This window comes from Nipponia nippon, unplaced genomic scaffold, assembly GCF_047370975.1.
Source record: "Nipponia nippon isolate SJK-2023a ecotype South Korea unplaced genomic scaffold, ASM4737097v1 scaffold_9, whole genome shotgun sequence".
NCBI classification, from domain to species: Eukaryota; Metazoa; Chordata; class Aves; order Pelecaniformes; family Threskiornithidae; genus Nipponia; species Nipponia nippon.
The window spans coordinates 43796887-43823738 of record NW_028262413.1 but is presented as its reverse complement, the minus strand read 5'-3'; the positions used below and the strand labels follow the sequence as shown (position 1 = coordinate 43823738).

At 39.6% G+C, this 26852-nt stretch overlaps 1 long non-coding RNA gene across 11 annotated transcripts in view; it reads left to right on the top strand.

The window, feature by feature from the left end:
* LOC148050304 (uncharacterized) overlaps positions 1 to 26852 on the top strand; it is a 58936-nt gene that overhangs the window by 7537 nt on the left and 24547 nt on the right. For 2 of the 11 annotated variants that reach the window (XR_015701265.1, XR_015701262.1), the window contains exons 2-10: positions 372 to 419; positions 11908 to 12207; positions 12300 to 15807; positions 16521 to 16595; positions 17121 to 17391; positions 21812 to 22745; positions 23385 to 23517; positions 25337 to 25489; positions 26640 to 26831. This is a non-coding gene — a long non-coding RNA (uncharacterized LOC148050304). Of the gene's footprint in view, positions 1 to 371; positions 420 to 6810; positions 6929 to 11907; positions 12208 to 12299; positions 15808 to 16520; positions 16596 to 17120; positions 17392 to 21811; positions 22746 to 23384; positions 23518 to 25336; positions 25490 to 26639; positions 26832 to 26852 lie in introns of those variants that run through there. The other 9 variants (XR_015701267.1, XR_015701264.1, XR_015701263.1 and 6 more) reach the window with 9 other exon arrangements.

The following is a 26852-nucleotide window of genomic DNA, read 5'->3' as shown; positions in this document are numbered from 1 at the left end:
GGTAACACACCTGGTTTATATTTTAATAGGTAGTTACATTGTATTGATTCAGGGTACATCATTGATGTTGAAAGTTAATAACTCTCAAATTATATCTATCTGCCTACATACATAATTGCATACACAGTATAACAGTGTAAGAATTTGCATTTTGCAGCACATTCTTTGTTCTTAAATCTTTTAACACATTGAATTGTTCCTTTGAAGAGAATGCTATTGAACCACATGTTTAAGGAAAAGATGCTTCTAAACTATATGTTTAAGCAATGAAATTGTTGAGTGAAGTACAGGTTCCTTTGTATTTCACACAAACCTTGCCATACGCCAATCTTAACCTATACATCTGAACTGCTTTTTTTTTTCCCTCCCAGTCAGAAGGCAGAAATATGTGAACTGCTGAGAGAGGTGGGTACTTTTTGGTAAGTATGTTTAGATATGATCTTCAGATACATTTATTGTACTTTCAAATTCTTTGGATACTAATTGAGCTAGCAAACAATATCCCAGCTGAATGTCTCAGCTCCTTCCCTATTTAACAAGCTCTTAATATAGAATTATATTGTAGCCATCCTTCTACTAAACAATATAGCTGAGGAGTCAGCAAAAAATAAAAAAAATGTTAAAACCAAATTATAATTGCTGCCTTATATCTGACTCCTCTTCCTTTCCGCAGTCCTAATGAACTCTTTAAAGTTTTTTTTTTATTTCTGAGTGACAGATCAAAAATAATTAGCAGAATCAGAAGCAGCTGGAAAGCTTGAAATAATGTGTCTAAATATTTCATATTGCCACTTCTAATACTAGCCCACCAGTTGTAAGAAGGAACCATTCCCTATTTATTCTGCAGTAGTTTATAAATACAGAAAGATAGATCCCTTTTCTCCCAGGGCCTGCCTCAGAGATGACATAAATAGGGATTGAACTGTAAGGAAAAAAAAAAAAGAAAAAATAAAATAAAAACAAAACCCTGGACAGGAGTAGAGACAGATAGATAGATATATAACTGCATCTGAACAATGTTACGTACCACATTAGGGAATGGTGAAAAAAAAAATAGATCGCATATTTATAACCTCATAATTAAAATACATTCTTATCTCTCTCCTCTGAAAGGTTGCAGCTTTCTTGGAAATATTTTGAGTGCATATTTTAAACTCCGTTTCCCGAATTGAATTAAGATGAGCTGTTTTACCCAAGAGTAAAATACTTGTTTGTAATATAAGGTTTAAGTTTCAACTGCCTATCCATCGTCATATCATTTTCTTTATGTTTTACCTCCTTATATTTGGAGACTTTATTTTAAATGGTGTTAATTTATATCAAATTATAATTTCTGTTTGTGAGAAATTAGTCAATATTATCCAAAATAATCCCCTGTGTGTGACTGAGGTAAATCAGATAAGAATTTTTCACATCCAAAGGGTTAAAGCTAAACTGAAAACTTTAAAGCAAAAGGATACCAGCAAAGAGTGAAAAATGGCACGTCTGCTCTCTCTTGACAAGCTTGCATTATATCACATGTAAGGAAGCACAAATTTTTGAATCTAAGACCAGCTTTAGTTTTTAATAGGAAATAATTACATGGAACTTTATTTCCAGAGAGAATATCCCTTCCAGCTACAGTGTTTTGCTTTGATCTAAGTATTAACTGGTAATAAAATAACCATATTTTGGATCCTAAGCATATTGATGCTTAAAGGAATGTTATGCTTTCAATCAAATTCTAACTTTAGATTATCCGAAGGTATTCATCCTTCTTTTGTCAGAAACCAATTTGCTCTTTTACTCCTGCAGCTACTCACATGTGTTTTAGTACACTTTGTTATTTTTACAGTAGCATTTGCACTATCGAGGCGGAACACTTTTAGATGGAGCGAGATCTTATTCCAGCCTGGCAGTTTGGGTCGTTTCTCAGACAGATCCCCAGTCCAGCCTTTCTTTACACTTGTTGTGCACCACCACCGCCACTCATCTCTGAGGGCGACTACCGCGAATGTCTTTGCAGCAGTATTTTGTTTTAAATCTTCAGATTTATTTATTTATTTATTTATTTAACCTGGAGAATCAATCATTTGGACCCATCCTGGACAATTAACCTCCCCTTTATATTGCAGCCCCAAGTGCAGTGCTTCATAAAGCCATGAAAAGGACATCCCAGACACCAGGACCCGAGCCCAGGCTTGTCACAGAGCATAAAAGGAGAGGGAAGGGGAGTTTTTATCTCTTTGCCCCGCCAACTCTTAATAGTTCTAAGTTTCAGTGTGACAATAAAGCAGTTTTGATAACACAGCTCAGGGGTTTCTCTGCCACATAAAGTTTTCTTAATAATAAAAAAGAAGAAACTTTATCCCTGCTAAATTAAAATAGGGCAGATGTTGGATATGGTTCATATTAGCCAGCCTTTCACCCCTTTGCCCCTGGCACTAAAGTTCTGACTTTTTCTTTCTGCTATGTCTGTTTCTAACTGAAAGGTATTATTCCTGCCCTAGCTCTCTTCTTCTATTTATTTTTCCAGCGTCTAAAATTAAAGCTATTCATTTAGTAATATACATCCTATTTCAGATTGCTAAACCTGGCCAGAGAGGGGAAACGTTTTCCAAAAACTGATGCACCACTGACCTTAAAAGAAAACACGAGGCAGAGAAAGCTGTTCTTAAAAGGTTTATTTCTAGAAAGTTTTGTAGCTCTGTTGACATTATAGGGATAACGGCTGTATTGCAATGGGCTTTCAAGGCCCAAGAGGTTTATGTTTTCTTCTGCCTGTAAGTATAATAAAATTTTAAAGGTGCACAAAGTCTCATCACCTTAGATATTTAAAACTAGATTGAAAAAACCCCTGGGAAACATGCATTATAGTGGATGGCCCTGCCGAGAGAGGAGGGAATAGACAAAAAAAAATACACCAAACCCAAATAAACCCCCCCAGCTTTTTCATGCTCGCTGTATGAAAATCCTGGCTGTTAAACTCCCCAGGATAGTACAGCTCTTTTCTCCAGGGCTGTGAAGATAGAGTTTGTTGTCCATTTGGAACGATCAAGTTTAGGCTAATAAAAGGCCCTCTGTAAGCAGAAATGCCCCAGCTGATGTTTGGCGGAATTTTCAATGGTAGAGTTTATACAGGGTGGGGGCTCTGCGCTATTTGAAATTACTCATATCTCAGCAGCCGAAGATGATCTGACATACAGAAGTAAACGTTAGTAGGCAACGCCTGAAGGTTAATCAGCATTGCTTTCTGAACTGGACGGTTGAAAGCAGGAAAAAGTGAAAGCTGCTCTCTCTAGCCCTTCCCTTTGCTAAGGCGCTGCTAACTTTTATGATTTTTTTTTTTTTTTGTCTTCCTCTTTTACTATCTGTCTTTGTGCCTGAGGGCCAGTGAAAGAACACTGCAGATTCTAGATTGCTTTCAGAGTTTCCCTTTGCTGATGATGGATTACCATGTCAATTTAAACGGCATAGGATTAATTTGTTTCAATGATTTCTCTTTAGGCTGAATGCCAGTCTTTTTTTCTCTCTCTCTCCTTGATAATAATAATAATAATAATAATAATAATAATAATAATAATAATAATAATAATAATAATAATAATAATAATATAATCCTTAAAAACCCCAAACACTTTCGATATCCCACATTAAAAAGACAATAATAGAAATAGACAAGTTAGGTGTAATGTTGCAACACAGTTATAGGTTTGAGTGTTTTTATCTCATTCTAAGGGGCTGAAGCATACAGTCAGTCACATTAAAATGAAATTGGATCCAACGTTTATTCAATAAATACTTGTCTTGTAGGTAATCCAGCGCAGAGTGCTTTTGACACATAAGGACTTAATTTGTCTTGGATAACAAGTTATTAATATGGCACATTTAAACTTGCCACCTACAATAAGGTCATTTAGATCTATAATAAGACTCACAAGAGAACTTCATAAAGCCAGAAACAAAGTTTGAAACTGCCTCCGAGTTGTGGAGCAGACGCACGGCTCATGGTTTGCTCTTTTCAGAAGAAAGTTCAGAGCAGGAGGAACCACCCAAACCCAAACCCAAACGGTGTGCATCTGCTCTTCTTTGAAAGGCAAACGTAAATGGAGTAAGGAGGAAAGAAAAGAACCCAAACACACATTTTTGAATGAGTAAGCTTTAAAGCTGTGCTGCGTCTGCTAGCAAACTCATCGCAGCTTTGAAAGTGAAAAAACAACATTTGGTTCCGAGTGGAAATTCGCCCGCATTTGCACCCTGCCTCTTCCATGTGCTGTGCAATTTACTTGCTTTTAATAAGTGAGGAAGTTGGAACATAATCCACCCATAAATGTTATTGCTGTAATTTGACTGTGCTGTGTTTGTTCATGCATTAGCCGTATATGTAAAGCAAAGTGGGGATGTATGGTGGTGATCCCCGTACAGCCTGAACAAACAGAGATGTTTTGGTACCTACTGGATTTCAAACCCCAAATACCCTGCAATTGTTTTAAAATTTGGGAAGCTGGAGGTGAGGTGTTTAGTTTCAGACCCGTCCTAACCAAACAGTGCCTGTAAGAGGTGCATCAGGAGGGCAACATTGTGGGCATGCAATGCAGGACGTGTTTTGCGGCTGCGATTCAGCCTCCACACTGTATCCGTGAGCTTTATTATCCTGCTTTTATGTATTAAGCTCTTGGTTGCTCTCACCCTGGCAGATTCTGTCTCTTTAAGTAACTAAATCTCATTTTTAAGCTCTTCCTGGGAAAAGGATGTTACACATGAGTAGAAAAATGCAGGCAAGAAAGGCTAATTGAATGAAAAGAGAGAATTAGGTTAAAAATAGAGTACAATCTAGTATCACATTTTCACTAGTGTAACCTGAAATGAAGGTGTCTCCAAGTCCCTAGTGATGCCAGTGTTTAGATGTTGGGCACAGATGGAGACACCTATTGAAATGTGTCTGAAGAAGATTAATAGGACTTGTCAGTGTTGGGAAAGCACTGCTTTGCTGTAAATTTCTACTAGCACAAGATGAATTACCGATGAATGCTCAGTTATCAACCCCATCACTATCATTGGACACTAAATCAAATTGAGCAGTTATCTACAATCAGAAAATTTCTTTTAAAAATAGGCATACACCTTTAGGCTTAAACTCTTTAATAAGACAATATCCTCTATGGTATGTGTATGTTCACGAAGGGATATGATTTAAAGTTTCTATACAAAAAGCTTCTGTTCGGAAACGAACTCCAAGTTCAGTGTGAAATCAGGGTTGTCAAACAATAGAAGATATTCAGAAAATACTGGTTATACGATATAATGTTCTGCTGGGGGCCTGATCCAGAATGGATTTTCATGCATGTCGTTAGGTTTTGGATCTGTCCCTATTTGTGAGAGGTTTTTTTCATGACTCCTCTCCCCTTATTTTTGGTGACGATAAAAAACTTCTCTCTACCTTAAACACTGAGCATCCAAATCATATATTAATGCAAAATAGCTGTCAAGACTTGGGCTATACGTATAATAATAATACCACCGCCCCAACATATTTAGGAAATTACAGCTTAATATAATGAAATATGTGATGAAAGAATCAATGAATAATATTTTGACTGAAAATATTTCCTTCTCTCCTTTATAAAAGGGGAAACTGTCACAAGCAAAGCTATCACAAGCATTTACCAGTATATTAGACGCATTTAGCCTGGGATGCTGATGATGACAACGATATTAAATAAGCATTATATGTTTTTAGTTTCTAGGATTTCTTTCCCTCTCACCCAGGCATTGTACTACTTTATCTGAGGAGATTTATCATGGCATGTTTTCTGAAGTCAATTTTTCCCTTTTATTATAGACAAGGGCAGTCATTTATGTTTAGGGAGGGAGACAGGTACAGTGCCTTTATCTGATCTGTGTCCCCAGCCACGGCCACCTTCTTAATCGACGGCAACTTCCCACTCTGGAGGATCAGGCCCTATCTGGGCTACTTCTCAGCCAGGGAATGTATCCTTTCCTTCAACTCCACATATCTTACCTGTGATGTATGCTATTTTTTGAGGAGGGAATAATATGCTCTTTACCACAAAGCACAGCTTCAAAGCCTTTGTGTGCTCTCATCTTCAGCCAAAGCTTATTATTTACCACCTTAAAAATTTACCAGGGTAAGGGATAGTAGCAGTTATTGTCTTCGTTTTTACATCCTAATTTGCACGCAGCAAACACCCTGCGTTAGGGCCAGATTCTCACTCAGATGGAAGTTATTAACTTTAAGCAGAACGGAGCTGATTTCAGCCAGCCACAGCCCCTGCCCTTCTAACACAGTCGCTTTACAGCATCCCCTTGTTTATTTTTTTTCTTTGGAGGGCATGATTCTTTAAACATGTTTGTTTTACACAGAGCAGCAGTTGATTCCTAACTTTTTTTTTCCCCACAAACATGTAAAGAGAATATTAATAGGGAATATTAATAGAGCTGAGTGAAGCACGATGCTAGTTAGATTGTAGTAGCTGAGAAATATGAACTAGTGAACATAATCCATAAACTCCATTTGGTTACTATAATACTCCAATCTGTATTTATTACAACCCCACTCTGATGCTTATACAACTGCAATTGCTAGATTTATACACTCTAATGGTTTCACAATAGGAAAAACCTGTGTTCTTTATCTTTCTTTTCCTGTCCAAAATAACCCCTTCTACATATACTTCAGGCTTCTCCGGACCTTGTCTGGGTTTAATCACAGGCTGTGGGACAAAATGTGCATTATTAAGAAATATAAATATTTTCAGAAGCAATCAAAGGGTTGAAAGATTGATTCGGCATGTAGATTGGATTTAATTCGAAGCAGCTTTGTTCTAATGAGGACTACTGGGATACAAAGACGGCAGCCGCTTATGGCCATCAGTTGGGAACTTCGACTCACTGCAGCAACCTGTCAAGAATTTCAAGAAACTGCCAGGTATTAAAGAGCAAAGTGGTGGGGAAGCCGGTGGTCTATTGTTTTCAGCCTCCTTCCGAGGCTGGATTAGGATTTCATAGTCCCTGTTTTACCGAAATGACAATTAAGGTTAATTTCTTGCTGCGCATGGGGCCAAATCCTGCAGTCCCTCACTTGGGGGAAACCCCTATGGACTTTATGGGGGGCTTTGCCTAAGGGAAAGGTGGCAAAGCTTGGCTGAGCCCCAAGTCCGGCAAATTCGAGAGCTCTGTAGCAATTTGCACTGCTTCCAGACCTGGTGTGGTTGCTTTCGCGGTGACTTTTTCTGTTAGGTTTTGCTACCTGTACTCCTAGATGTGACGGGACCTTTTTGCATAGGGAGGTATTTTTCCCTACGGAGAAATAGAGCTCCGTGTTGGCTTGGAAGCTCTTGTGTCCTCGTTGGGTGACCCAGCAGAACTGCCGGACCCATCCTGCTTCCCGGGGAAAAGCCTGCAATGTCCAACAAAATATCCTTGAGATGATGCTGAACAAAACGGGACACTTGATGGCTTTCCCCTTAGACTTGAAAACCCCAACAGTAAAATTTCTGTGTGCACTGTCGGGGGGTGTCACGTCACAGGTACTTGGGGAGCAGAAGACCCTGGCAGCTTTCCTAAATGTTGAGTGTACAGTCAGAATCACAGTATATACAGGATCAAACACTGACTAATTTCTCTCTCCTCTAGCCCCCCCCTTGCCTACTTTTGTCCGTAAAAGCAACAGAAAGAGAGAAAGCTTGAATTTTCTGAACTGTTTCACCCATCCACAGCTGGAATTCCAAAGTGAAATGAAAATGCCTTTAAAATCAACCCTACATGGGAGCCTGAGAGAACAAGTTTTCCTTTGTTGTAGGGTATAGTATTATTTGCTGTAGGTTTTTGATATACATTCTAAATTAGGCCTGCAAAGGAATGCTTCATCTTTAATTCATCACTCTCAGCTGAAAGAGATTAGCAATGTCTAGCACGCACCCTTCGTATGGTGCTGACCTCATCAAGTATGGCCTGAAATTAATTAGCCTCATTCATTCCAAATGGAAAAGGATAATGGAGCTGCATTTTAGAGATGACCATCACAAATTGTATGCAGCATATTTAAAATCCCTCCCCCCTCACTCCCCTCCCCATTTAAAAAACTATGTAGATTAAAATTCTTTCCAGAACTTGCAATATGTCAGAGTTATCGAGGCATTAGGAGCAGAAACCACTCAGTTTTTATTTGTGGAACTGGGAGCCACATTTTGTGTGTGTGGCTGTAAAAGCAGCAAGCCTGTCTTAATGGCAGAACACCTGGAATTAATTTGATATTTCCAGGTGCTCTGGCAAACTGGGACATCAAGCACTTGATGTTTAAACATTCTTCCACTGGCTTGCTTAAATCAATATGAAAGTGGTGTCCCTTTGTCATTCATACATGCAAAGTGCTAGCACAAACTCCAGCTTGGCTTCAGAGTCCTACATCACTCATAATCTAATTAGAAATCAGAGCAGAGCTGAAGCAGCATTCTTTGTGGATTCTTGGGCAGCAAATAGGGATACTTGTCTTTTGTTTCCCTCCTCGATTGCATCGTTCACAAGCTTTCACACCACATCTCTAAAGGTGGTTAGGTGCCTCAAGATGTTGACAGGCATGAAGGACAAGATTATTTAGGTGCCTACCCCGGGTGATTTCAAATGGAATTAAGCAACTGGATGTTACTGGGGGCGGTGTGGGGGGGAAGGAAAAAGAAAAAAAAAAAAAGCTTCCAGTGCGTCTGAAAAGCTCTAATTTGTTGTCCTAAACTCTAGCAACGTGGGCGATGTTTTTCCAGGGTAAAATTGCCTGCAGGGTAGATTTACTGAAGTCTGCTAATTTTTACCGAGGTGAGCGGGTGCTCAGTTCCGGGCAGTGCAGGCCAGCCTGGCGGCTCAGCCAGCTCCTCTTTGGCCAGGCACAGTGGCGGTGTGTGCTCCGGTTGCTTCCCAAGACAGGGAAAGTAGTAAAGAGCGCAGGATTTCCCACAGGAATTTGGAAGACGCTCATGTCTGAGGCAACGGTGAGGACGGGGCCAAAATCCAGATCCAGCCTGGGTTCCTCCATCTGAGTAGTCCTATCTCAATCTATGACTGTTGATGGATCACAGCGACATGGACTTTTCTCTCTCCTTACTCCCCAGCATCAGATCACCAAGAGGGCCTAAGAAAATACTGTAAGACACAAGTTTTTCCTCACACCAAATAATTCATTGTGAAACTTCAGATTTTGAAATGTCAGGGTCAAAATGGCCTGTATCTGGAATGCCAAGGCTTGGGGAATGTTCCTGCAGTTCGTACGCCCAAGGCTAGGTATATAGGAAAAACATTTTGTGATACGTGCTGTAATCGCTTGATACTCAGGGAAAATGAGAATTAATTATTTCTTTAACACAAACAAATATTTGTCTTCCAAAGATTCCATTCCTTAAGACTGCCATTGAATCCAGGATTGAACCCATTGTTATTAATCCTAAATGAATTCAAGTTTGTCTGCCATGAACAAAGCTGCTTGCCATCTGATAATCCAAATTTGCTCAGGAAAAAGGCATGAGCAAATGTTAGAAGCAGCAGGTGAAATCATACCACAGTTATTAAGCCTTCTTTCAGGGGAAGCACAGGATAGATTAAATTGTTATGTTAGGCCATGTTGTGAGTCCACGTCAATTTTGTTTGAGATCTTATCTTAGCTCAGAAATGTTTCCTTCTAAATTAAACTAAATGCTGAAGACATGAGAAGCATATTGACCCAAAGATTCAAAACTTTGGAATCAGCAGCCTTCTGATCTTTTGTCCACAGAGTATCGAGTTGTAAAGCTGTGGAATATTAAATAATCATGATTATCTTCAACTTGCCTCAGTTCATTTGTCATGCTGAAACACTGGCACGGATTTTTCCTTACTGTGTTTTCAGAACAAGACGTTGATTCTGCCTGAAAGCTGGTTTCATTTGCCACTGATCTTACAGACTGTGGTCCTACACTAATATTAAGTATACCATAAACTACCCATGGTCTGTAATTCTGTCTCTGGTGCTCTTAATTTCTATTTTCCAAACACCATTGTCCAACAAAGAACCAAACAAAAATCTTACAATCAAAACAACCAAACTATGCTGGTACTTCGATCAGCGGTTATCAAGCACAAGCAGTTCTTGAGGTTAAAAAATGCAGTGTAACTCACCTGGGATAAGAAATCAAATTTAAAAATGAGCTGAACAGACATTTTTAGGAATAAGTAAGTTTCTAAATAAACCAGCTTTTTAATTCCATCTTTTCTGTATTAGTACTGTAAATCAATATAGTCTGCACTTGGAGAAACCAGATGAGTTTGAATTGTCATAATTAAATACCATTCTATTTTTTTTTGCAGTACAGCCAAACAAGGAGTTTTACTCCTGACACAAGAGTTTTCTCAAGTAGGGACAACTTACTAACTTATTACAGCAATGATTTAAGCTCTGAGTGGTTCCATCATTTTTTTAGAAAACAAATCTCTACCAAAATGCATAGCACAATTCATCCCTGGTGTCAGAGCACTGAAAAGATGGAGTTATAGAAGAAATAATATTGTTTAGATGCTTTTTAAATACAAACATAATGATGACACATTAAATAAAGTGATCTACTCAGCCGGACTTCCAATTATCTACACGCAAACTGTGTGTTCATTCATCACTTCATTCACCTCAGCTGTAATGTTGGTTAGTGGTAGACATTAACACTAAGCCATAAGTTTGAATGGGAAGAAAAACAAGGAGAGTGCGAAGCTGTATATTAGCTTAGACAAGTAGGATGTCATTGCCAGCCTGAATTTGTTGATGACACCAGGCATTAAGCAAGTAAATCTTTAGCCGCTGAAGCAACAGTTCACTTACTTTCAGTAATGACATCCAGGAGGCAACGCAGTGGATTTACAACGGCGGGTGCCTATGTACTAATAATGGCCACTTAGCCCCAACCACAAAATAATGATTCAAAATGGAGGTTCGCCTTTCCCCTGAAAAAAAGATTTTTTTCTTATTTTAGTCTCATTTCAAATGTTCAAGAGTCTGGGTTTGATTTTTTTGGGGTGGGAAAGGATTTTTGTCTGCGAAGGATCAAGCTCAGAATTATTTGAGCAATTTCCATTCTCACATAGCAAAGACTATGGAGATGTTCGATGGTACAAAAAGGCAGCCAGCTCCCAATCTGGGGGTTTGTGTGTGAGGTCAGGCCTTTCTGTGGGTTGTGGTTTGTTCCCATTTGTACCAGATATCAGTGACCTATAGTGGTTTCTCCTAAATCACTGGACATTGCAGATCCACACACACATGGTGAGCTCACGTGCTGAAAACAGAAGTGTGTTGAGCAGCCATCATAGTTCTTTGTCCCAGATAAACTATTTGGCTCCCCTTCTGCAGGAATTTCTTTCCTTACATCCTAATTCTACCATCCTTTTCTCCTAATAACAACATAAATGAGTACTCTATAGGTGTAATTACGATAATAGTTCTTTTATTGCAAATACTAGAAGCCTGTAACCTGTAATTCACTTTTTCTGCTCCTCTTCTATTCTAACACTAGACATGTTATTTTAAAATGTCTAGGACCTGAAAGCTAAATTTATATACTGATATATAATAGCAATGGAAACTAAGCTTCCTCCTTAGCTCTGGCTTTAGAGCTGTGTTGCATCTCTTTGCCAAATGGTGCCTTGTTCACCTGTAAATATCATACCCACCACTCCCATAATGGTTCGAGTATGAGTTAAACAGGAGGAAGCAAGACACGTCTCCATCTGTTTAATTCAAGGCAAGAATTTATGAAAACCTAAGACACTAGCATGCAATGTCTTCTCTTGCATTATTCCATGGCAAATTCAGGGGCAATAAGGGCATTTGCTTCTCCACTTCTCCACAGTGAATCTGCCATATCTCTTGTAATACCAGATACCCTTCTTTTCTAGGGATGAACCATCACAAGGCCGTGATTGGAAAGTGTGGGGACCAAGCACACAAAGAGATGATTGATGCAGCTGATGCCCTGACTGTCTCTGGGCTGTGGTTCAGATCTCAGTCATGGCACAAACTACCAGAGGCTGGAGAAACATCACGTGGACTGTTCCTGTCTGGGCTCCCCCTCATCAGTGCTTTGAGCTGTATGAAGCCCTGAGAACCAAGCCAACGTGAATGAATTACCAGGCATTTGCTCCGCTCATGGTCTATACCCGAAGCACAGCACAAAGTTTCATCCTTTGCTTCTGCAGGTAGGAGCTCAATCTAATTTACAGATTCAGTGTTAGTGGTGAGCAAGACAATAATGCTAAAATAACCCACGCGAACCTTTGTCCTCTTCTAGAACTGACATTGTTTCATCATTTTCTCTCTATTTTCTGGATGAAGCAGCCAGCACGAGGAGGGCATGCTGGCACACATCCCACTTGATAGCTGAAAAGAACAAACTGACAAACATTTTTAATATGCTGCAGCTTATCAACATCCCAGTGAATAAAGAGTGAACGATATTTTCCATTGGTTATTCATAGATGTACACGGATATGCTCATAAACTGCCATTTAGTCCAGAGGCTGGACAGAAATGAATCACCAGATAAAACACATTATTCTTAGTGAAAACCTTTATGGATCGTGTTCTTGCCCCAAACCCCTTCTGGAATAGGCACAGTAATGCTCCCTCAGACCTGGCAGCCCTTCTCAGTGAGCATATGGTCTGCTCAGCTCTTGCAGTACCGGTGCACAGTGAGTAAACACACAGCAATGTCAGAGCAAACAGGAGGCTGTTTAATAGCATGAAATTCTGTAGCTACTTCAAACTTCATCAGTACTTCAGAAATGGATTCCCCTTCTCTGCTGGAGCATGCACCGTTCGCGGGAGAGGTAGGAGAAAACGCAGACAATCTCTCTGGGGGCGGATGGTGTCTGTAGCCATCTCCCATAAAGCTGATGCTGCTGTGGAAGGGTCTTGGTGTGTCAGAAGTTGCACTTTCTGGTGATGCTACATTGCCTTCCTCATTTTTCTGAGATGTTCCCTGATGCAATGTAACTTGTACAGTAATTGGAATAGAGAGAGGGACCCGAAGGTAAAAACCCCACTGTTAATCAAGGCTGGCAAAGGGCAGAACATTAGCTGCAGTAATTGTGTTTCTGAGGGAGTCAACAAAGCCAGGCTCGTCAACGCTAGCAAACAGATCTGGTCCTGCCTCTGTGCTTCTCGCACTGGCAGAACATTGCCCTGAAATCACTGGAGTAGGGATCGGGCCAGGAATGAGCGGCTGAGTTGCAAAGCAAATTAATTCCTGCCAAAAAAGTTCAGCTATGCTCAGAAGTATGTAAAGTGTCTGATTTGAGAAGTGTCAAGTAGCATTTGTGACCAATTATCCAAGATGAAGGGGGCAGAGCTATGTTTACATGTACTAATCTTCAGCCAAAGTTTGAAAACTCCAATTCATGGACACGCATCAAATTTCCTTTCCAGGCTTGGCATTTGCCTGTACGCACGCATGCACATTGCTCAGGGATGACAGGAAAACATGATTATGACTTGCAAATAATACAAATAAAAAAAAAAAAAAAAGGTGAGGGGAGCTGCCATGCAGCAGCAGCATGGTAATTAAGCCTATGCTGTGATATGCGAAAAAAATCATGGACCACTGTATGAGTAAAATAGCTTTATCAGCTGAGGTGAAATATGATGTGTGGTGTGTCTGTATTGTTATTTTTCCACAACCTGTGAAGCCCTGGGAAATGATCTACACAAAAGAATAAGAAGTAAAAGCTGCCTCTGCCATCTTCTGTTTAATTAACACAGGTATACCAATTTCATGCAATTAATCAAGATAGTAGGGATTAATCAGTAACTCAGAGTTGACAATGACAATGTTATCATTGCTGTGGCATAGAAAGGGTACAAAATGATAGTGGGGACTAGAAACACTGTGAGTAAGAACAAGCTGGCTGGAGTTTTGGGTGGGTTTCAGAGGTTTATGCAGATCTATTGAAATTTAGGGGCAGCTGATTTTTCATGTGGTCAAATGTTTATCTGCCCCTGCCCTTCTCTTTCCCCTCTCGGACCTTCCAGGACCTTCCAGGGTAACCCCCAGAGCGGCAACAACTTTTAAAGCGATTCCTCTTTCTAACAGGTTCCTGATGCTAAAGGTCTGACCTTAAAATGAGCAGAGCATAGGGCAAGAACGGGTATCGCAGTGAGCTTCTGGCCTTCAACCCTTCCAACTACAGCTCTTTTGGTAACCAGAACAGTATATTCATGATGGGTAAGGGAACAGAGCCTTCCAGTGAAGGATTTCTTAGCACATTAACTCTATCGGTGCTGGTTGCTGTGTCCCTATGCAGGTTACCTGTGTCTATTTAAGACCTTAAATGCAGATTTGCAGAAGTCTGCAGCTTTCTGTAACTTCATGGCCATGCTTCAGTGCCTGCTGCACCTAAAAACTGAACCATTCTTCCTGGGGATTTCCATATAGATCTGGGGAGAACTGCAATCACACGATGCTGTGAGTAGTTCAGACTTGGATTTCTTGTCTGCAGGAGAGGCACAGTCTGGTTTGCTACAATGCAACTGGCCTCATTAATGTTCTTCAAGGCCTGATGTACTGGGACTGCCGTTGTTGGGTAAGAAGATGGTTGAGTTTTCCAGGCTCATTCTCTTGGCTTAAGAATGTTAAATTGGGTGATAATGAGTCGCAACCATGTCCTTCTTATCGTGAAGTTGACACTTGCCTTCTAGTAAACAGACATGGAGATGACCCTCCTCATTTCGCACAGGTCACCAAACAGCCCCTGGGATGGCCATTTACCAAACTCTGTTTGACTTGGGTTCATGGGTGAGAGACGGAAGGCACTATATTGCATTAGCAATCCCTGGGGCCAGCAGGTCTCCCTAAAGAAGAATTTTGTTTAGCAAGGCAACTGCTGGCCCATGGGAATCAGGGACTTAAGAAAAAGAGGATGCAGTTTCAATTGCAAATGCTTCCTTAGGGCCGATGTCTTAAAGCTACATGGAAACTCACTGCTTCAGTGTTGCAACAGTTGCTCCGAGATGCTTAACGGCCAGCAGATTTTTCCCATAATTAATCTCCCCTTCTTCCCACCAAAATATCCATTAGGTTACTCGTGGTGTTTCTGCCTCTGCCCTATTCTGTTTTGCTCCATCTCCCTGGGGGAGATGCCCCATACCTGGGGCAAGCCCACTGCAGCAGGTATGAACTGTTACCTTTTCTAAAAGCTTCAAAGTCTAGGCAGCATGTGCCTTCCCCATCTCCCAGATGAAACAAACAGCCCTGGTATCACACTTAGAGCTGTTGGGAGCTCGGGAGGAGAGAAGCGTTCTCCTGAACTTCCCAAACATTTTCAATGTCCTAGAGCAGAGATGCTGACTGATTTTCTTGGCTGTAGTGGAGTGGTCCTTACTATCAGGGTAGTCCAAGTGCTGCCTTCTTACAGATGATGGATGGAGTGCTTAATGCTGCAATAGTTACAGGAAGGACATTTGCTGCTCAGACAGACCAAGAATTCAACCTAGACCCATCCTGAATTTCTTATGATCTCAAAATCCAGGGTTGTTCCAAATTCATTAGCACTGGTCAAAATCCTCTTTCACTTTTCTCCCTTGCCATTTGTGAGGTGAATCGTGAGACGTCCAGCAGTTGCATTTGTTGTTTGATAGTTTTACATCATGGTTGTAATAGTGCATCTGCTGAGTCAGCAGTTCTTTCTGTGTTTCTTTGTTGATTTATTTACTACTCCATCTCCAACAAGTTCTTGTTACCCAGTTCCTGCTGACAACCAGGGAACCGGCACAAGTCAACTGAGAAAATGAACGACAAGAAGGTAAGTGGAAAGAATGGTAAATGCAGGCCATTCATGTGACAGGATCTGATTCATTTTTATGCCAGGGAGATTTTTTAAATGGGACTTCTCCCAGCGGAGAGCTCACAATGCTCAAGGCCTGCTTCACTGTAAAGACAATACATAATTATTCAGATATGATTATTATTTTTTATCACTCGTTTTTCATTCACACGGAGTGAGGGCACAGATGAGATCAGGACCTAGTTTATTGCCACGCACTGTACAGATTGTACAGTACACTGTACTGTAAAATCCCTATAAAAGGTGTTAACTATCTGCTTTATGGAGGCAGATAAATGCACCCAGGCTGAAGGTTGAAGTGACTGGTCTAAGATGGCAGAAACCATCAGCAGCAAAAATGGGGACTCAGCCCGAGACTCTATCCTGGGATCCTGCTGCTTGTTGCTTTAGACATCTTTTCTTTTTACATTTATTTTGAATCACTGAAATGATGAATTGAATAAATGCCATGTCCTTTGAAGCACTATTTATTGTATTTATAGGAAACAGATTATCTGTTCTCTCAGGCTAGTGGAGGTTATTAAGAGTGATAAACTCATCAGGAAAAAATGTAGGTTGGGCGTGACGGAGAAACTCGTGTTTTATTCTGCAATGTTGTCTTAATCTCTGGTTGCGGTATGACAGACTATGCGGTCTCAGTGATGATGCACCATCCTGTTCTCTGCTTTCAGGCTGGGGTTACAAGTTGGGTTTGGAAGAAGCAACTTTCATGCAGATATGTGACTGGAATATGAATACTATTCCAGGTAAGTGGATTTTTTTGTTCAATTTGGGTTTTATACAACGTATAAAGTCCGTACAAAGTTTGTCATTAATCCCAGCCTAGTTGTGAACTTGTGTTTGACCACTACTTGTTTAATCCAATAAAGCATACCTGTGTACCATAGCAACAACTGCTCTATTTATATATCAAAATTATTTTCCCAGGTCACCCCTTTGGGATTTAGCATTTCATTCATAAAGGATTCTATAACATGTCAGTTGTGCTGCCTCTCTACTTTCTGATGAACTGGGTGATTTTCTTAAGCCTATTTATATTTTAATTTATTGTAATATTTTTCTACTTTCTTATTTGAATAATTGAGAAAAAAAAATAAGAAGAGCTAAAAAATAACTCTCAAAGACCGAATAGATACTCATTATAACTTTCTCTTTAGTACTTGCAAGTCTCGGGTGATCTTATGCAACTTTTCCACTTTCACTAGTGCTTTACTCTTTGGTAGTTTTGCTCAGACACAGAAGGTAGTGATCACAGATAACGTGTGTTATAGGTTTCTTTACAGATGAAAACAATAAAGTATCCTGAAGTCTAATAACTACTCATACCGGCAACTTACAAGACCCTCTGTGCTACTACGGCTGCTTTGAAACAATTTATTTAGTCATTTGGACTTTAACTACTTGGACACGTTCCTTCCTGCTGCAACAGCAGTGATACGGGAAGGTGTGTTTCAAACCATGCAGTCATTTCCATCCTGGATTTCATGAGGGTTATTCTTGTCTCAGAGGTGAATCATTCAAATATGCTTCTACAGATTCCAGGTGAGTTACATTTAGATGCTTCCAAGTAATACACAGAAAGGTGCTGAGAAAATGCCAAGTCTCTGCCTAGTCAAAAAAAGCTCAGCAAAAGTAGATATAAGCAAAATACTTGTACTGGTGCTCAAAATCTTTCTAAGGAGACCTGGGGCCAAAGGGCTTCTGCCTTCAAAAATGTGTGGCCAGCAGGGATGCACAGTGCTTGCTTTACTGACTGACCCATCAGCTGCTCTCTGTCCCCAGAACCAGTTCACAAAATGACTGAAACTATCTGAAGATATAAAAAGGATAATTAAGTTTCATTGTGGGAATAAGAGGGTAATATGTCCAGGCAAATCTAGGACCTAGTATTGAAAACTGTAGTATCTGAATATAAAAAATGAGTAATTTTGAATAAAGATGTCTATCAGGACTGTAAATTCAGAGAGTAAAAAAGTAGCTTTGCTTAATAGACCATCTCTCTCTCCATCTTCCTCTAACTCATTTTCTTGTCCTCTTTCTTCCTTTTGTGTTATTGCAGAAAATGCCTGTAAAATCTGATATTGAGAATGCTTTAGCTTCATTTCAATCTTCTCTTCTCAAAATGTTTTGTTCCACTGTGAAGATTCTCCCTACGAGATAACCTTAGCAATGACCTCACTAGGCTTACGGGGCCACTTATTTGCAGAGAGAACAGCTATATTTTCAGGGGTCTCTGAGGTAGCCAGCTCCCCACTCTTCTGAGGCTCTTGAAGATGTTTTTGAGCTGGCATGAGAAATCACCTGGGACTCAGAGCAGATCAGAAGGTGCTTAGGACAGTATTTTCTCTGCGCCGTTTTTTGCTGAGCAGAATTGCTGCACTATAAACAAATGCGAGTTTTGCCTCATTCTTAGATACTGTGAGTTATGAAAGCCCACTCTAGATGTAATGAATGTATAGATCATTTTGACCAGATCATAATCTATTAGTAAATAATGTTCCCTGAAAACGTATAGGTGAAATAAAGAACTTCTTGCTACTATTACTATATTGGTATCAAGGATTACTGATGAGGCCAACATGATCCTGAAGCTTTGTGCTACTGTTATTTAAATACAATGCAGAACTAATTACAGGGTTTGGTGAGCAAATTCCTTTCTGGATTAGGATATTCAGGATTTATACTGCTGGAAACAGAACCTGAAACTACACAAAACTTACCTGTCCCTAGACTTTACCACAAGCCCCAGACTTCTGTTCACTGGCATGCCCACTGACATCTGTGAAAGTTGCCATTGGGTTTCCCTGATTTTGGTAGTAATAAGCAAATCACACAGCAATTTTCAGAATGAGTAGGACTCTGATAGAGCAAACTCCTATAATGCCTATGACTCTTCTTCACTGTCCGTGGAGGAAGCCCAAGGATACCAGGCTGTCTAAGACCTATGACTGATTGTCAGCACAGGCTCCAGGCCATGAGGAGGTTAGTTTTAAAGATGGCACTTAAGGGACATCTGTGTGACACATGCTACAGTGTCCAGAGATTGGAGTCTATGTATTTTGCTCTAAATCTAGAGAGGAAGTCACTAGGAAAAAAGGGAAAGAAGCACGGGGGAATAAAAGTACTTTTGAAAGAGAAGAAATCTACATTTCAATGAAAATCCTTTCAAGGCATTTCAAATAAGAGTCTGAGAGAAATAATTACAAAGTTTGGAGAGAAAGAACGTTAGCTTTGATATCTTTTTCTTCTATGAAGCAATTAAAATAAGCAATTTTTCAAATACTAAGCAGAAAATTACTAATGGCTGAACCCAAAAGCTTTCATTTCCTTCTTGGGGCCTTTATTCTTCTAAAAAAAGACAAAAAAATGTGAAGGTGGTTTTCCAGATAGATTAATGCATAAAGCAGTCGCTAGTTGGATGTCATAAAAACTACAGCAGCATAGAATAGCTGAGATTAAGAGCTAGATTTAAATCATGCAACAGTCCAGTTAATATCAATGTCTAATTAAGAAATGCATAAGAAGTCTGTAATGTTGATTTGATGGAGAAAAACTCTAATAGGGTTTCTTTTGGAATTTTCCATTTCAATTGCTGTGTAGACTTTTAATGGATGTCCTATCCAGTCTTTGGTATTAGCAGGAATCATCCTCAAATTAAAACCAAGGCCTAAAATGGAACACAGGTAGACAAATTAGCTCGTCTGGGAAGCAGTCTGGGTAGAATGACAGTGTGAGCTCAAGCCGAAATTTTAGTACAAATAAAAGAGAACAAATGTCTCAAATCTGGCATGGAAACCCTATCTACTTATTGTTTTAAACAACTTAAACCCCTGTAATTTTAAACAATACAATGTTAACCCATTTCCCCACCTCTCTAAACCCACCGAAATCCCTGACAATTCATACTTAGAAATCCAGACCACTAAGCATTATTAATTAGTCTTTTTAAATAGGAAGGCTTTCTATAGTTATGTATATTAGTAGTATGTAGAGGTGGGCTCGTCTTTGCTTGCAATGGGATTTACAGCCGACGGTTCCCTATCACTGTCAATTAATGCCATTAATCTCCCACTCCTCTCTGGGTAACTGAAGCTGTTAAACTCTTCGAGCAAAACTAAACCTGCGGCATCCACTGTGTCACACAAATCATCCAGGATGTTTGGTCTCTAGGTATGAATGGGGAACTGGTTTTATGCTGCATGTCACTAATGCCCCGAAGTTGTTAAACTAGGAGCAGTGTAACTGTTAGTATACACAAATCCACATTGCAAAGAGGGAGAAAGCATAGCACTGGATTAAAGCAACAGTGTATTTGTTATCGCCACTTTGTTGTTGACCCAACAAATCCAGAGGGAATTATCTCAAGAATCCAGGAAGGCGGCAAACTCAAAATAACCCCTCTGACCCAGGCAGCAAGCACACTGAGGAGTCATTTTTAAGTTCATTAGAACACATTAAAATACAATGCATTGGCCATGGTAAAGCGAGGCATATGATTCTATCTGTCTACATATTTCTTTCCAGTGCTAAATCCATCCAGAGACCTTTCAGAATTATATCATTAAGTCTTGCCGCTTGACTTAGCAAACAGAGTGGAAAAGACTGGAGGTAAAATCAGGGTAAGAGTGAAAGTTCGGCACTTCCGAGTCACCGTCATTGCCGGAAATGTCGCAGTCCAAATTCATGCCTGGCATTACTCCATTGATCAATGAGGCACAAATACATCATGTTAAACAGTGATACCATGGCCCTGGGGGATGCCGCAAGGATATTTCTCCTTGAAAGAGATTGGAACTAGGATGTTCTCAGTGAGGCATCTGCCCTCTGAATGATGCAGAAGGTCTAACGTGGGGACATTCAGGTCATCACAGGAGTCTGATTTTTTTACCTCCCTATGACTGCGGAGGTATCATGGGTAAAGATGCGTCTAGATGATAGTTCAAATGGAGCACTGCTTTAGTGGGGTGCTTTGTGGGGAAGCTTTGTTGGATTTATGCAATACTTAGAAAAAAAGAGTATGAAGCAGGCTGCCTTTTGCAAAAACATGCAACAGGCAAAAATAAACAAACCTTAACTTGTCCAACACACTTGAGAGCTACAAATTCTATTACAGTTTTGCTAAATGAGAGGAAAAATTCTCCTTTCCTCCATAAAACCATCCTTTTAGACATTACTGCAGTCATGACCTCACCACAATTCCTGGATTCTTTCTGAAAAGATTAAAATGAAGTAATACACCAGTGAGCTCATCACAGTGTAAAGGACATCTTATGGGATGGGGAGGAAACCAGGAGAACTTCAGTGCTTCATTTGCATCAAGAGTAGAAAAAGCACTATAACATCATTGTGGAGAAAAAACAAAGGTACAATTCCAGAGAGCCATTTTTCCATCTTCTCGTAAGCTATTTGGATTTGTCCTACCTGATCCTGCCTATCACACCTGCCATCCTTTTAGCTGTATCCACATCTTTTTCCTTTTTTCCTGCCTTTATCTATACCTTCCCTTGTCTCTTTGTGCTCTTCCTACATGTTTTAAAGTACCTGATCACTTTGAATCATATACACTACTATTCTCAACTACATCCAAAATACATTTTGCAGAGTACATACATACAATTGTGTTACACAAAACTATTCACACAGACTTCATCTATAGCTTATGTTATTCTGGGTAAGAACACCTTTCCTACATGTATATACACTTCTCAGGCCAATGGGTCATGGATTATGACAGCTCTCATCTACTTTGGAACTGCTGTATCTTCTACCAGAAATCAGGAGGATGAGTAGGGAGAGATGCTGTGTTTCCTTTGGTAGAAGAACCTATAAATTAGTATTCATCTAACCAAGAATCCCAACACATTTTTAATGTCATATCACTTTCTGAGGTTGGAAACTAGAATATCTTCAGAACATGATGAGTATAGTGTTAATGATGTAATCTTATCTCTTGCACCCATAGGTACACCTCAGCTCTGGCTTGAGATCACACTGTTAAGCAATGAGGTGACAAACCGGTTTCCTTTCTCGAGCCAAATGTCACGTAACTGCCCAGGGGCCTGTTTTGGTGGCTGTAGCATCCCCTGACTTTTCAAGGAGAGATGTGCCGGTGCGACCCGTTCCCACCCTGTGTGCTTGGCAGGAGGAGACAAAACTGCTCGCTTCCATCTGTGACATTTCTCAGCCAGGAAGAAAGCCACAAGGCATCAGACTGTAGGCTGGGAGGCATCAGAGCAGCCACCTGTTAGACACTGACGAAGAAACCTCCAAAAACCATTAAGTGGAGATGAATTCCCAGGGCTAAAGCAAACTGTTATAAAGGGTGATGGTGCCTTTCTACCCACCCACAAGTCTTGTTACTCCTAGATGAGGCAGCAAACACATCCAACCCCATATGCTCTGTAGTTGATAGATCTGATTTAGTGAAGAGAGCCCCAATCAGTGATGAGTATTGTAGGATAATACATACTGCAGCATTAGTAGAAGTCCAAATGGCCCAAGGTGCAGTGCAGAGCATCTGTTACCAACAAGAAAACAGTGGGTGAAAAGCTGTTGTAATTCCTGGCCCCAGGAGCTTGTCTGGAGGCACAGGCTTCCCAAGGTGGAGGGGAGTTGGAGAACTTGGGATGTTCAGCGAGATCTCATCCCCCCCGCAGATTTACCAGGTCAGCTCAGTCCAGGTGAAAGAAGTGGGGCAAGGTCCTCAGCTCTACTCCAAGTTCATTCCTCTATTGATTGTGAAGAGATATTTATAGTAGATCAGGATCTTGAACCGAGACCGGCCTACCAGCTGAAGCTGTACAAACTAAATCGTATATTCCCCAACTACAGATAAAACCAATGGCCAATTTTAGCCAAATCATCACTTCTGCCAGAGGAAAGAGAAAATCTCTGAGGTAAGTTCCCTTGGATATAATTCTTTCTTTCCAGGTTAAAGAAGGGCTGCAGCTAATACATATCCTGAGTTGTAATGTGGATTTGCACCTTTCCTGTTAAATATAGCTGGTTCGTGTCCAAAGCATTGCTTCTATTCCTAATGCTCACTTATATTGTTACAACTTCTACATTAGTTGCAGGTGTGAAATGCCAACTGGTCCACACTTCTCTTGCTGTCAGCAGGAGAGTAATGTATGTCAAAGGCCTGATTCTCAGAGGTGAGGTCACCAGGATCTCCATTTGCACATCTGCTTTGCTAAACACAAAACTCTGGAGATTTGCAAAGCTCCAATATGCACAAAATGGGACGAGTTACTGGGGGCCATACATAAGAAACCGTTTGTGCTTCTCACTTAGTAAGCATGTCATAGAACTTGCTCTCTACACAAAATATTTGCTGTTTTACAACAGGCAGCATTTTGCTAGTCTTCCTATGTGGATACTTTTATGTTCTGTATTAATAAGGAAAAAAGCTACACTTCTCCATCTTACATGATACAAGAGAAGTCAGGATACCAATAGGTGAAAAAAGAGCCTAATGCATTAAGCAGCTTCAGAAAGTTACTAGTATTCAATGAATCCCTGCTTGGATTGTGCAGATGTTGAGATCAGAAGACTGCCTGATCAGAGCTCCTGGAGGGATGATGCTCCTGGAGCCTGCCTTACACAGAGGCATCCAGATTTGGTTTTGAGGGCTTCAAGAGAAACGTTTCAATATTTCTACTTCCTCCTGTGAGTGGATTTTTTTTTTTCATACTTGAGAAAAATAATGTATTTGCACTTGATGCCTAGATAACAGTATTTTCTGCTTTCTACTTTTTACATGAGATCAAAGACTATTCATGCCTAATTCTTTCTTGATTTCTGCTAATCTAGAATATCCTTCAACATCTGCAATAAAGATTCCCATGAGTAATATACAAAGACTATTTTTTTGTCTTCATATGTGGTAAATATTATCCTTTTAATGTCATCTGGTTATGACATCATGGTTCTGTTTTTTCTGGACTTATAGGACATTTTAAACACATGCATCCAAGCATCATTCACCACTGTGCACTATACTTTTTCTCCCCCAGTTGACTATTTCTGAAGTTTTTTGGGGTAGTGGAACCAAGGCAGATCTTAATATCCAAAATGAGAAAACGATATTGGTCATCGGCTATATGTTTCGTTAAATGGAATTTAGACCTACCATCCTCCATAGTGACTTAACTGGAATTAAAACCAAGTGATTTCAAAAACCCATGAGCAGAACGCATAGGTCACAGTAGGTTTTATGAACATCTGAGATCCCAACCCTGAGACTACGCTGCTCAAAATGGATACCTCCTTAAGGAAACCGTTAAAAATAAGTTTCACAAGGATCAGGAGAGATGCACTTTTAATACTGAGCAAGGGAAACATTTGCTTTTCAGAGAGAAGTTTGATTCTGGAACAGACTCACTATTTTGGTATGTTAAAGGAACTGTGCTGTAGCAGACAGCATGGCATGTATGGCTCTTCATGGAAGTGGCTATTGAATTAAGAGGCGTCCTTTTCCCCTCAAAGTTACACCAGAAATTCAGTGCAAAAGTTTGTCATGTTTCATCAGACTTCATTGCATTCCTGAGTAATAGAAATTACATTTGTTTCCCTGGGCTGTAGAATATAGACATAATAAACCCATGAAAAGAAATGGGGAAAAATAAGAGATACTGATTTTCTTGGGATGAAATACAGAAAACTTGGGCTTGAAAAAACATTTGAGTATAATATACTCTGGATTTTTAAAGAAAGTTTAAAGGAACATTTTTAAAGAAACATTTTTCCAAGTGCATGCCTGTTAGTTTTATTCTCATTTTTGCCATGTATAATTATGAGAAACTTACAGACAACTCATAAGATTTTTAGTTTCTGTTGAGAATTGCCTTTTCCAAGATAATTCTGTATGCTATTACTTTAGCCCACTGGGTATCATGTAGGCAAGGTGTAAGATTATGCACACGAATATTTCTGTCTACCACTTGTGTGCTGAGACAATATCAACTTTTACTTTCTCTTGTCATTGGTCCTTATTCCATAGAGGATATTCTTAATTACCAGCAAGACAATTTGGTAATATCATGTAAAGTGTTACAGCATCATTTCTGTGATGATTTACACCTGCTAAGGGTCTGATCATTGAATTTTAAACCATATTTTAACTTCAGAAGATAGAAAATGTTTTTTCTACAGGACTGTTTCTATTTTTAATAGAAATACTCTCCTTTGTTTAATTTATTGGTACAGTTCTAAATGATACAGAGCTTTTGAACACGAAGACACCATTTTTGCACATTTGTGCTGCCCTGCAAAATTTAGAGCACACTTCTGTACTGGCTTAAATCAACTCAAGTCTAAATGCCCAAACGCTGTTTTCGACAACTGTGCATGAGGGATATACCTTTACAAGGATTCTAAAGAATACAAAACTAAAAATATCTCAGTTGCAGAGCAAATTCACTGTATTCCTTCCTCCCTTTGTGATTATGGTTTCTTTTTTTTTTTTTTTTTTTTTTAAACCTTGCAGGTTTATTCCTAAGTCTGTTGGAAATAATGGAAATGATTCCATTGACTCCAACAAACTCTGCTTTCTGCCGGATTAAGGAAGATATTTGTACATCAGATTTGCTGGTGATGTCCCACTAATGAAATGGGGAATTTTATAAACACATCAGGGTGGGTAAGTGCCCAACAGAAAAGATGTCAGATAGAGATCCAGAATTTACAGTCTACTTGCAACAGAAATAAAACAAGGAATGCTTACTAATGAGTCATGAATTTCTTTATAATTGCTTCCATATTTGGGGCAACTTTTTCCTAAATCATCTACAGAAACCCTGCAATTCATGGGACTTTTGATAGTGGTTACGATCAGAACACCACATCTCATATATGATAAAAATTACTTACATTGGGAAAGAGTTTTTGCTCCTCAAATTACTTTTCTGAGGCTTTATTTCAATCTCCAGCTATTTTCTTATCCTCCTCCTAATTTTCTGTTTCTCATATAAAAACAGGACTTCTTATCAATTTAGAAGAGAAATAAAACTAAAGAAAATTCAGACAGAACTGTAAAGCATGGTCTATTTTAAAGTTCCAACTCAGATAATAAGAATCTGTTTTGTGCTGTACTTCTCTCATGAACTCAGTTTTCCATAGTGCATTCAGTGTTGTAATAATGCAAATCAAATACAATTTTAATAACTCCCTCCATTAAAATGATCTATTAACTTTTTAAGACTCCAACACTTATGAGCATGATTCTAATTGCATGATTTTGCTGCGGGCAGGTTTTATAGATCTGCCTGATCTTCAGATATTTGCACCGTTAGGATTATTTTAAATAAATTAATTTTTGGAAGAGTTTCAGTCTCAGTAACAACAGTTGCATTTGATAGTGGTTGTCTTGTGGGTAATTGGATGTATCTGCCTCCATGTGAGGAAAAACTAGATAAATTTAAAACTTTGAAAGGGGATGGCTGAGGTTTGTACAATTACATGTTATGAAGAATGTTCTGAAGAGGCGAATATCTATTCACTGTGTTAGTACAAGGAGCAAAAGAAGTTTAAAGTGAACAAAATTTTATATTTGTTATGCAGCACAATTAAATTGTGGGACTTTCTGGCACAGAATACCAAAAATATAATCAGATTAAAAAAGGACTAGAACTTCGTGGAAGATAGTTCCTTCAACACCATTAAACATCCTTGTTTTGTGGAGCTTCTGTTGTCAGTCTCTGTAATACACTGAGTGATAGGAACAAGGAAAATACATCAAGAGAAGAATTAGTTTGTGTTTGATTTCTGACATTGCTCTGTATATCTTCTAGGGGTTTCTGCCACAGGCAGGGTGAGTGGCTAGCTAGACCTTTGGTCTAACTCAGCACAGCTACTTCTAGGCAAGACAAACAGATGTTGGAAAGCTTGTTCCTCTCTCCAGAAACCTGTGAAAAACCTCAGGTTTTCTTGTCATTCTGCAGAGTGGGATGAGGAAAACGAACAGGATGGGCCTTGGGAAGAAGGTAAGCAGGGCAGCAAGAGTT